The following is a 9,955-nucleotide window of genomic DNA, read 5'->3' as shown; positions in this document are numbered from 1 at the left end:
ATTCGGCCCAGCAAGGAAGGCCCATTTTTAGCCCAAATAACAGCCTAGAGTGTAGCCCACATGAGCTCAAAAGCAAGCTAAGTTGTAGCCCAAATAGCAGCCCTAAGGGAGCTAGGGGCGGCAACTCCTAGAAGTTTCTTGAAGAGAAGGAGGGAGCACTCTAGAAGGTTCATGAGGGGTGTAATACACCCCATTCTAGAGGCTTCAAGAAGGGGCAAGAGCCCCCTTGAAAAACTATATAAGGAGGCCTCTAGGAGGGGAGAAAGTTGTTCAATTGCTTGAGAGGAAGGCTCTCCCACTCTTAGAGGTTCGGCCACCTTGAGAGAAGAGAAGAGAAGAAGGCTAGGCGCAAGGAAGAAGAAGAAGAAGGGCAGAAGGAAGTTCAAGACAAGCAAGCTAGAAGAAGAAGGTGAGTTCGAATTGAGAGTTTGTGATTCAAAGATCTTCTGTAATAAATCATTTGTAGTTTCATTCTCTTTTGATTTGAATTCAGTTTCTTAGTTATATGTTCTTTCTTCTTTCTCCTTGTTTCCATTCTTCCTTGATGTATTTCAGCTTGTAAAATTTCAGTTCAACAATCTAATTCTTTTTGATTCATTCAAATGGTCATGCATTGTATTTGAAGTTTCTTGAATAAGGGTGTGATTGTAGATTAATTCGGCCAACTAACCTTCAAAACTCAGATCTGAGATTGCAAGATCTGAATTGCTTGAAAGAGAATTCAGATCTGCAATTTTCAAATTGGGCGAATTAATCTACAGCTTAGAATTCCTAGAGTGCTTGAGAGAGACTCTAGGAATTCAGATCTACTATTCAAGAACTGAATTGAGTGCAAGGTTAGAGATAACTTGCACAATTCAGTTGGTGATCAATTCAGATTTGAATTGATGCCTTAGAAGTGTTTGAAGAAATGCATGTATGGGGATTAGATTCTTGCTAGAGATAGAAGAACCGTCACTCATGCATAGGATGAACATGCACTTCAGAGAGGCTGTTCATGACCTTGGGGTTTCACCAAACCAAGGCTCAATCATGATTCATTCGAATGATCCAAATTGATAGATTGCTGAATTCTGAGATTGACATTTACTACTTACTCTTCTAACCTGAATTGAAGGCAATTGGGCCAATGATTTAGATAGATTTTAATTTAGGATTTCTTAGCTTTCATTAGAGTTTAGATTTATTTGTTGATCAGATAAGAAGTGCTCAATTTAGTATTGGTAATTGTTTCCTAAATCCTCGTGGGAACGATACTTCACTCACTACTTTATTACTTGAACAGCTAGTGCACTTGTTAGTGTCACAATGAGCCACACATCAAGTTTTTGGCGCCGCTGCCGGGGAATTAGAGAAACAATATTAGGAAACATTGAGCATTCTTAATCTGATCTCATTCAGCATTGCATTCATAGTTGGGTTAATTTGCTAACTTTTTCATTTCAGCTTGGACTACAACTGCTGTACTACTGTAGTTATGTTTCTTCTTTCTTAAGTAGATTACTTTCTTTTTCTGGTTTCAGTTTCATTTTAATAAAGGCATATTTGATTTCTATTCAATCTTGGTGTTGTTTCCTTCAAAAAAAAAAAAAAAAAAGAAAAAATTCACATAAACATGAGTGTTGCAGATCTGAGTTGCATTCGGCACTCAGATCAGCAGATTTCAGATCTGCAGCACTCAGCCGAAAAGAATTGCTTGTGTTTCAGATTTTATTATTCTTTTCTTTCATTACAAAAAGAAAAAAAAAACAAATGAAAAAAAAAGGGAGATCTTTTGAACAACCAGAGGAGCAATTGAGAATTTGGATCAGAACTCAGATTTGAGTTCAGATCTGAATTCTGCTATTGCAGATCTACAACAGTTCAGATCTGAGTTCCTCTGAACTCAGACCTGAACTGATGAAATTTTGAGGGGAATTGGGTGTCATCACCACCCCAATTCACCCTAGTGCACTTCTGCTATTCCCCAAAAACAATTTGGTAGCAATAACTGAAGGTAAGGCAATTGAGATTTCAGATCCGAACTCAGACTTGAGTTCAGACCTGAACTCTGCTATAGCAGAACTGCAATACTCAGAAAAAAAAAATATCTGTTCTCAGCCCTTTATTATTCTTTTCTTTCATTGCAAAAAGAAAAAAAAAATATATTTAGATAGTGAAAAAAAAATGAGAGAGAAAGAACCATGGAAACCAAGGATTCGGATCAGAACTCAGATCTGAGTTCAGATCTGAGTTCTGCTGTAGCAGATCTGCAACAGTTCAGATCTGAGTTCTCTTGAACTCAGACCTGAACTGATGTAAATTTAAAGGATAATTGGGGGTTATCGTCACCCCAATACACCCTACAAAAAATCTGCTATCTCCCAAAAACAATTGGATAGTCATGGTTGAAGAAATTCGAATCTGCAATCACCTAGATCTGAACTGGGGTTGTGAACAGAGCAGGATACAGGGCATACTTTGCTGTATTAAATAACTTGTACTCCGATCTATCTGAGCTCATTTGGTTGAAGAAAAGTATATTTAATCTGAGAATTTTTTATGCCTCAAGAGATTTCATGAAAAGTGGCACTTCCACACCATTTTCTATTAGAGTTCAGACCTATAGCAGGGCTATTATAGCAGACCTGCTACAGCAAGACTGAACCAGGGCAGGTTTTGAACAGGTTTGTATTACAATTAACATTACTAAATTGGCATTGTGAATTGTCCTGGGCTGATCTTTGAAATTTTTTTTTTTCAAGATAGATAGCTCTGATTTCAGCTGTGCATGAATAGAAAGTCTAGCAGATCTGAATGGGTGTGTGCAGCCGTGTGTACTACATTCCAATAAGTGTATACTCCATCAAGGGCTACATTGATGGAGCCATGTTTCTTCTCTTGATACTTGATTGTTCCATCCTTAGTTTCAGTTTTAATGTAGCTTATGCAAATCAAATTTCTCTTCTTCTTTTGGTTCTAAAAAAAAATATAAATAAATAAATAAATAAATCTCAAAATGAGTTCAGATCTGAATTGCATTCATCAATCAGACCTGCACTCATCCAAAAAGATTTTGGTTGCATTATTGTATTTTGATTTAGTTTTCTTCCTTTAAAAAAAAAGAAAAGAAAAGAAAAGAAAAATAGAAAAAGAAAAGAAAAAGAAAATCAGATCCCAGCAGCCACACCATGGTGAATACAGGTCTGATTTCAGATCTTTTTACTACTGATTGATTTCGGTTTTGTGCAGATCTGTATACAGCATGTTTCATTGCTGATATCAGTAGGTTATCCTGCTGAATTGCTCAGTTTTAGTATGGCTACTCCATCTGGTGTTTGGTGATGCATAGCTCATCAAAACAGTGGGCTCAGATCTGATATTTAGTAGCCTTCCAATATGGAAATCAGACCTGAGCACAACTGTACTGTTATCAGCAACTGCTATTATATTTATTGTTGTTCTCAGTGGCTTCTGAGATTTCAGAGCTGATCTCAATTTTGTGTAGAACTGATGTCTGAATTGCTATCTCACAATCCTTTGTACATTGATTTCAGTTTAGTGTATTGACCTTCAGTAGCACAGAAGAGCCTTTTAATATGAAACTCAGACCTGAACACAATCACTGCTGATCCGCATTTGGCTGTCCTCAGTAGCTGCTAAGATTTCAGAATTGTATATTACTGTTCTCAGTAGCTACTGAGATTTCAGCTCTCAACAGTTTAGATCTGTGAAATTCAATCCCGTCCCTGATTTCAGCAATATAAAGAAGAGGAATTTGTAAACTGTTGTTTTACTCAGAGATTACTAAATTCAGACCTGTTTGTAAATTGCTACTGAATTCTGTATATTGAATAAGATGTTGATCTGCTTTTAGTTAGCTGCATTTATTTATTTTAGGATGTAGGTTTGTATATTCCAATACTTCACTTTACATTTTCAGTTGTAATAGGATTAGTTATTTATTTTCTTTTGTGAATATTGGCCTTTTTATTGCTTTGACCTTTACAGTTTATGACAAGCAGACCTGAACTGGAAGAGATCCTTTACGACCCGGAGATTGAACGGACTCTCCGTGTCCGTTTGAGAGCTGCTAAGCAAGTCAGACAAGAAGCACAAGAAATGGCTGAACAAAGAACTATGATGGATTATGCCAAGCCCACCCTCACCGGGACTGTCTCCAGCATTATCAGGCCAACTATTGCTGCCAATAACTTCGAAATTAAACCGGCCATAATCCAAATGATACAAAATACGGTTCAGTTTTGTGGTATGGCCCATGAGGATCCGAATGCCCATATTGCTAACTTCTTGGAAATCTGTGACACCTTCAAACACAATGGGGTAAGTGATGATGCCATCCGGCTGAGGTTATTCCCATTTTCTTTGAAGGATAAAGCCAAAGCTTGGTTGAATTCGTTACCGACAGGATCAATAGCTACGTGGGATGAAATGGCCAGCCTTTTTCTCTCTAAATATTTTCCCCCTTCTAAAATTGCTAAAATGAGGAATGACATCACTACTTTTTTCCAGCAAGAGGGGGAATCTCTCTATGAGTCCTGGGAACGTTACAAGGAGCTACTAAGGAGGGTTCCTCACCATGGCCTTCCGATTTGGCTGCAGGTGCAAACATTTTATAATGGTCTGACCGATTCAAACAAGACCATCTTAGATGTAGCAGCTGGGGGCTCCATAAACAATAAGACTCCCGAGGTTGCCCATGCACTCATCAAGGAGATGGCAGCCAATAACTACCAATGGCATTCAGAAAGGACACCAGTTAGAAAGCAGCATGGCCTTCATAATGTGGATACATACACAGCTCTCTCTGCACAAATAGGAGCACTTAGCAAAAATTTTGATGAGATGCAGATGGCAGCTATGCATGTACAGTATGATAAGTGTGGGGGAGGCCATGATAGCACTGAATTCCAAGTTGGCAGTCAGACTTTTCAGTCCACAGAACAAGTAGACTTTGTTGGCAACTTTTCAAGATAGCCAGGAAATCAGTACCATCATACCCATAACCCCGGATGGAGAGGCCACCTGAATCAGCATGCACCTAAGCCTTTCCACCAAAACTTCTATCAGCCGGAACTGAAATCTAACTTGGAGGAGCTGATGACCAAGTTCATAGCTAGTGCGGAAAATAGATTTCAGAAAAATGAAACATCGATAAGGAACTTGGAAACTCAGGTTGGGCAGCTGGCACAGATGATTTCAGAAAGGGCTCCGGGTACCTTACCTAGTAACACCATGGTAAACCCAAGGGAACAAGAGGCTGTTGGGAGAATTCCCAATTCAGATACTTAGTCATAAACTGTCTTACTTGCTTTTTGTTTTTATTTTTCATAGCATTTAAGTTTAATTAGTTTTTCTTAGAATTTAATTGAATAAAGATACTGATCTCCTCTTCTAGTTTGCAAGTGATTTCTAGCAGAAGAAGTTTTCCACCGACAACATATTGCAGAATTTAAGAATGATCTTCAGGGAAGTCCTCTAAATACCTCCTATTACTTGATGATGCTCTTGCTAGTTTTATTGTTACTGCCTAACACTACGAACATTGAGGACAATGTTCATCTTAAGTGTGGGGGAGTGAGCCCGAGGCTAGGGTATGGGGGCTGAAACCATGCACCCCAACACACATATGCAGGCAATGACATAACAAAAAAAAAAGACTTGAACCCCTCAAGTTCACTACTATTTATTTGATGATTTTTTTTAAGAAGGAATTCAATGAGTTGAGGGAGACTGATGTACTTGTTAAGTTTTTATTCTTGTGAATGACCCAATTTGATATATGCATGAGAAAAGGGGAGCTGAATATGCCTTTCAGCATGACTAGCCCTAACTTCCTTCATGTGTATGGAAGCCCTTGATTTCATTGTTAATGGTCAAGAGAGCTAGTGCACATCTGAAGTGCTAATTCTTGAGGTTCAATAATTGCAAAGAAGGACAAAAGCCCAAATTGACTCCGCTATTTTGAGTTGAATAGTAAAACTAGCAGCTCAGAACATGAGTCCTACCTCAAGTAAGTGACTAGTGTGAGATGGAGCATAAGATGCACTCACACCAAAAAAAAAAAAAAAAAAAAGAAGAAAAGAAAAGAGAGAGAAAAGTGTGTGAGATGGAGCATAAAATGCACTCACACCGAAAAAAAAAAAAAAGGGTGAGATGGAGCATAAGATGCACTCACCCTTAGAAATAAGTAATTGTGGTGACAACCGAAGTTCAAAGGGGCACTCTAAAGTTGAACTCTCATTGAGATTTAGTTACAGATGTGAAACTTAGTGAAATTTGATTATTAACCTTGACAATTAAGGAGCTGATTTATATATGAATTAGGAGTGAAGGCTAGACTATGATGAAATTCATATTCTCCTTTCCTCGGATCTGATACATATCTTAAATGGTAATTTACAAGAATAAGAGTTGAGCACTTACAAAAGTTCCCCGACTACTCAATGCATTTCTATCTTAAAAAGTTCACTAGGTAAATGGTGAGAACAGAAGGGGGGAATGTTAAGTTTATGGCTGATGTCTTTGCTTGAGGACAAGCAAAAGCTTAAGTGTGGGGGTATTTGATGAACTTACAATTTATCTATAATTTTTGAGGACTTTAGCAAGGATTTTTATGCCGGTTTTATTAATTTTTGCCTTAATTTAGCTTAATGCTAAGAATAAGTTCAGGGATAATCAATCCAAGAAAATGAAGGAAAAAGGTAAGAAAAGAAGGTTCAAAAAGACCAATTTCAGTCCAGCCCGGTCGTGGAAGCAAGAGAGAGCACTTCAGCCCAAAAAGAGCAAGTGAATTCCTTGAGAAAACCCAAGAAAATAAAGCCTAGCTATGAGTAGAATTCGGCCCAGCAAGGAAGGCCCATTTTTAGCCCAAATAACAGCCTAGAGTGTAGCCCACATGAGCTCAAAAGCAAGCTAAGTTGTAGCCCAAATAGAAGCCCTAAGGGAGCTAGGGGCGGCAACTCCTAGAAGTTTCTTGAAGAGAAGGAGGGAGCACTCTAGAAGGTTCATGAGGGGTGTAATACACCCCATTCTAGAGGCTTCAAGAAGGGGCAAGAGCCCCCTTGAAAAACTATATAAGGAGGCCTCTAGGAGGGGAGAAAGTTGTTCAATTGCTTGAGAGGAAGGCTCTCCCACTCTTAGAGGTTCGGCCACCTTGAGAGAAGAGAAGAGAAGAAGGCTAGGCGCAAGGAAGAAGAAGAAGAAGGGCTGAAGGAAGTTCAAGACAAGCAAGTTAGAAGAAGAAGGTGAGTTCGAATTGAGAGTTTGTGATTCAAAGATCTTCTGTAATAAATCATTTGTAGTTTCATTCTCTTTTGATTTGAATTCAGTTTCTTAGTTATATGTTCTTTCTTCTTTCTCCTTGTTTCCATTCTTCCTTGATGTATTTCAACTTGTAAAATTTCAGTTCAACAATCTAATTCTTTTTGATTCATTCAAATGGTCATGCATTGTATTTGAAGTTTCTTGAATAAGGGTGTGATTGTAGATTAATTCGGCCAACTAACCTTCAAAACTCAGATCTGAATTCTCAGATCTGAGATTGCAAGATCTGAATTGCTTGAAAGAGAATTCAATTCTGCAATTTTCAGATTGGGCGAATTAATCTACAGCTTGGAATTCCTAGAGTGCTTGAGAGAGACTCTAGGAATTCAGATCTACTATTCAAGAACTGAATTGAGTGCAAGGTTAGAGATAACTTGCACAATTCAGTTGGTGATCAATTCATATTTGAATTGATGCCTTAGAAGTGTTTGAAGAAATGCATGCATGGGGATTAGATTCTTGCTAGAGATAGAAGAACCGTCACTCATGCATAGGATGAACATGCACTTGAGAGAGGCTGTTCATGACCTTGGGGTTTCACCAAACCAAGGCTCAATCATGATTCATTCGAATGATCCAAATTGATAGATTGCTGAATTCTGAGATTGACATTTACTACTTACTCTTCTAACCTGAATTGAAGGCAATTGGGCCAATGATTTAGATAGATTTTAATTTAGGATTTCTTAGCTTTCATTAGAGTTTAGATTTATTTGTTGATCAGATAAGAAGTGCTCAATTTAGTATTGGTAATTGTTTCCTAAATCCTCGTGGGAACAATACTTCACTCACTACTTTATTACTTGAACGGCTAGTGCACTTGCTAGTGTCACAATGAGCTACACATCACCCAATCCTATTAGCTGATCCATCTCAGAATTCGCCTCTTAAGTGACTAATCAAATTAGCCCAGTTTGCAAAGGGCTTAAGGCCTATTTAAGGTTATGTATTCATTTAGCCTTCCAAACTACTGCCCAGTTGGGCTTCCTTGTATTGCGTGGGACCCAAACATTGATCTACACATCAGCCACATGGGTTCAGCCCAGCCTTTGTTATAAGGCCTGGCCGAATACACCGTTATGGACAGTGCACCCCCTGAAACCCATCAGATGGGCTCTATGGGCCCAACACTTACCCTAAGTGGTCCTTGGGCCAATCCACCTTGTAACACCTAGGGACTATGGGCGGATGCAAGATTAGCCCATCAGGTATTATCCTCAATGGTCTTACACAACCTCTCAGCCCATAATGATCATACACTACTCGACAAGAGAGAACCTCTCCCTCGGCTGCAAGGAATAGCGTTGCACTCTCTCTTGTATAGATCCCGGGAATTAAAAACTTTTGCAAACCATTTCAAAACCATAATTTATATACTTTTATATCTCATATAAAATATATTTTGCAAAACAAATCTCAACTATTGAAATCGGCTGCCGGCAGTCTTGGTTTCCATTAGTGAGAGTGCATCCCCGATCATTACCTTTGTCTGACAAAGGGGCTGATCCTGTCACTATGATCACCCACTCAGATGAATTCTCAGACTGTCCCAACATACCCAGGTTTTGACCCCCACTAAGGATCTCACTGATTGGTACATCAAAGATAGCCTAATCAGACACCTAGTGCAGTATCATAATTGAGTCTAGGGGTCAGGTGTAACTTTCCAGTTTTTCCCATCAATCTCCAAGGTCCAGGGCAATATTGGAAATCTGGTCCAGTTCAAAGATTCAATTAATCCTACACTGTAAGTGCCTAGGGTCTCACCCCGGTGGCTGAGACAAGCCACCCCAACCGACTTGGTGGTGCCACAATGTTAGCCTTGTCAGGATAGGTCTTCCCAGACCGACCCACTAGCTGTGAACATTCTAAACTAACACGAGTCTCATTAAGTGTCCAGTTTAAGGGTATTACACAGAAATATACCAAGGGAACATGAATCAAATATGCACTTTTATTCATTTACAATAAACTCATAAAGTACATCATTTTGATTAAAGCTAAGGGCATACAAAACTGTCTAACAGACCTTTGTAGGACTTGCTTGAGAGGCTGGTCAGTGAGCAATAGGACACTAAGGGCTTGGAAGTATGGTCTAAGCTTACTCACCAAGGTGATTAGGTCCAAGGCAACCTTCTCCAGGTTTGAGTACCATGTCTCTGCACTTATTAGGACCTTGCTAGTGTAGTAGATCGGCCTCTGTGTCTAACCTTCCACCTTTACCAAGATCGAGCCGACCACTTCATCTCCAACCGATAGGTAGAGCAAGAGTAAATGTTCTGGGCTCGGCTTTATGAGCAAAGATGATGAAATTATGTACCTTTTTAGCTCCTAGAAGGATCGTTCACATTCCTCGATCCACTAGATGTCTTTTACCTTTTCTAGTGCTTTGAAGAAGGGAAAGCATCGGTCTGTGGACTTCAAGATCAATCTACAAAGTGTGGCTATCCATCTGGTGAGGTGCTGCACTTTTTTGTAAGTCCATGGCAACTGCATATTGAGGATGGCCTGAATCTTCTCCAAATTATCCTTGATCCCCCTTTTTATGACCATGAACCCCAGGAATTTGTCAGAGTCGACACTGAAAGTGCACTTCGTCAGTTCAACTGAAGCATTGAGAGATCCATCA

General features: G+C 39.2%; 1 non-coding gene across 1 annotated transcript; it reads right to left on the bottom strand.

Moving 5' to 3' along the window:
* Positions 1-4,479: 4,479 nt before the first annotated feature.
* LOC148873816 (small nucleolar RNA R71) lies at positions 4,480-4,586 on the bottom strand. Its single transcript, XR_016106308.1, has one exon. It is a non-coding gene; the product is annotated as a small nucleolar RNA R71 (small nucleolar RNA).
* Between the last annotated feature and the right edge of the window lie 5,369 nt (positions 4,587-9,955).

The sequence above is a fragment of the Nelumbo lutea genome, chromosome 1 (assembly GCF_056320005.1).
Source record: "Nelumbo lutea isolate HS-2025 chromosome 1, American lotus-T2T, whole genome shotgun sequence".
Taxonomy (NCBI): domain Eukaryota; kingdom Viridiplantae; phylum Streptophyta; class Magnoliopsida; order Proteales; family Nelumbonaceae; genus Nelumbo; species Nelumbo lutea.
The sequence above is the reverse complement of the archived record's forward strand: the minus strand, read 5'-3'. Positions and strand labels throughout refer to the sequence as shown.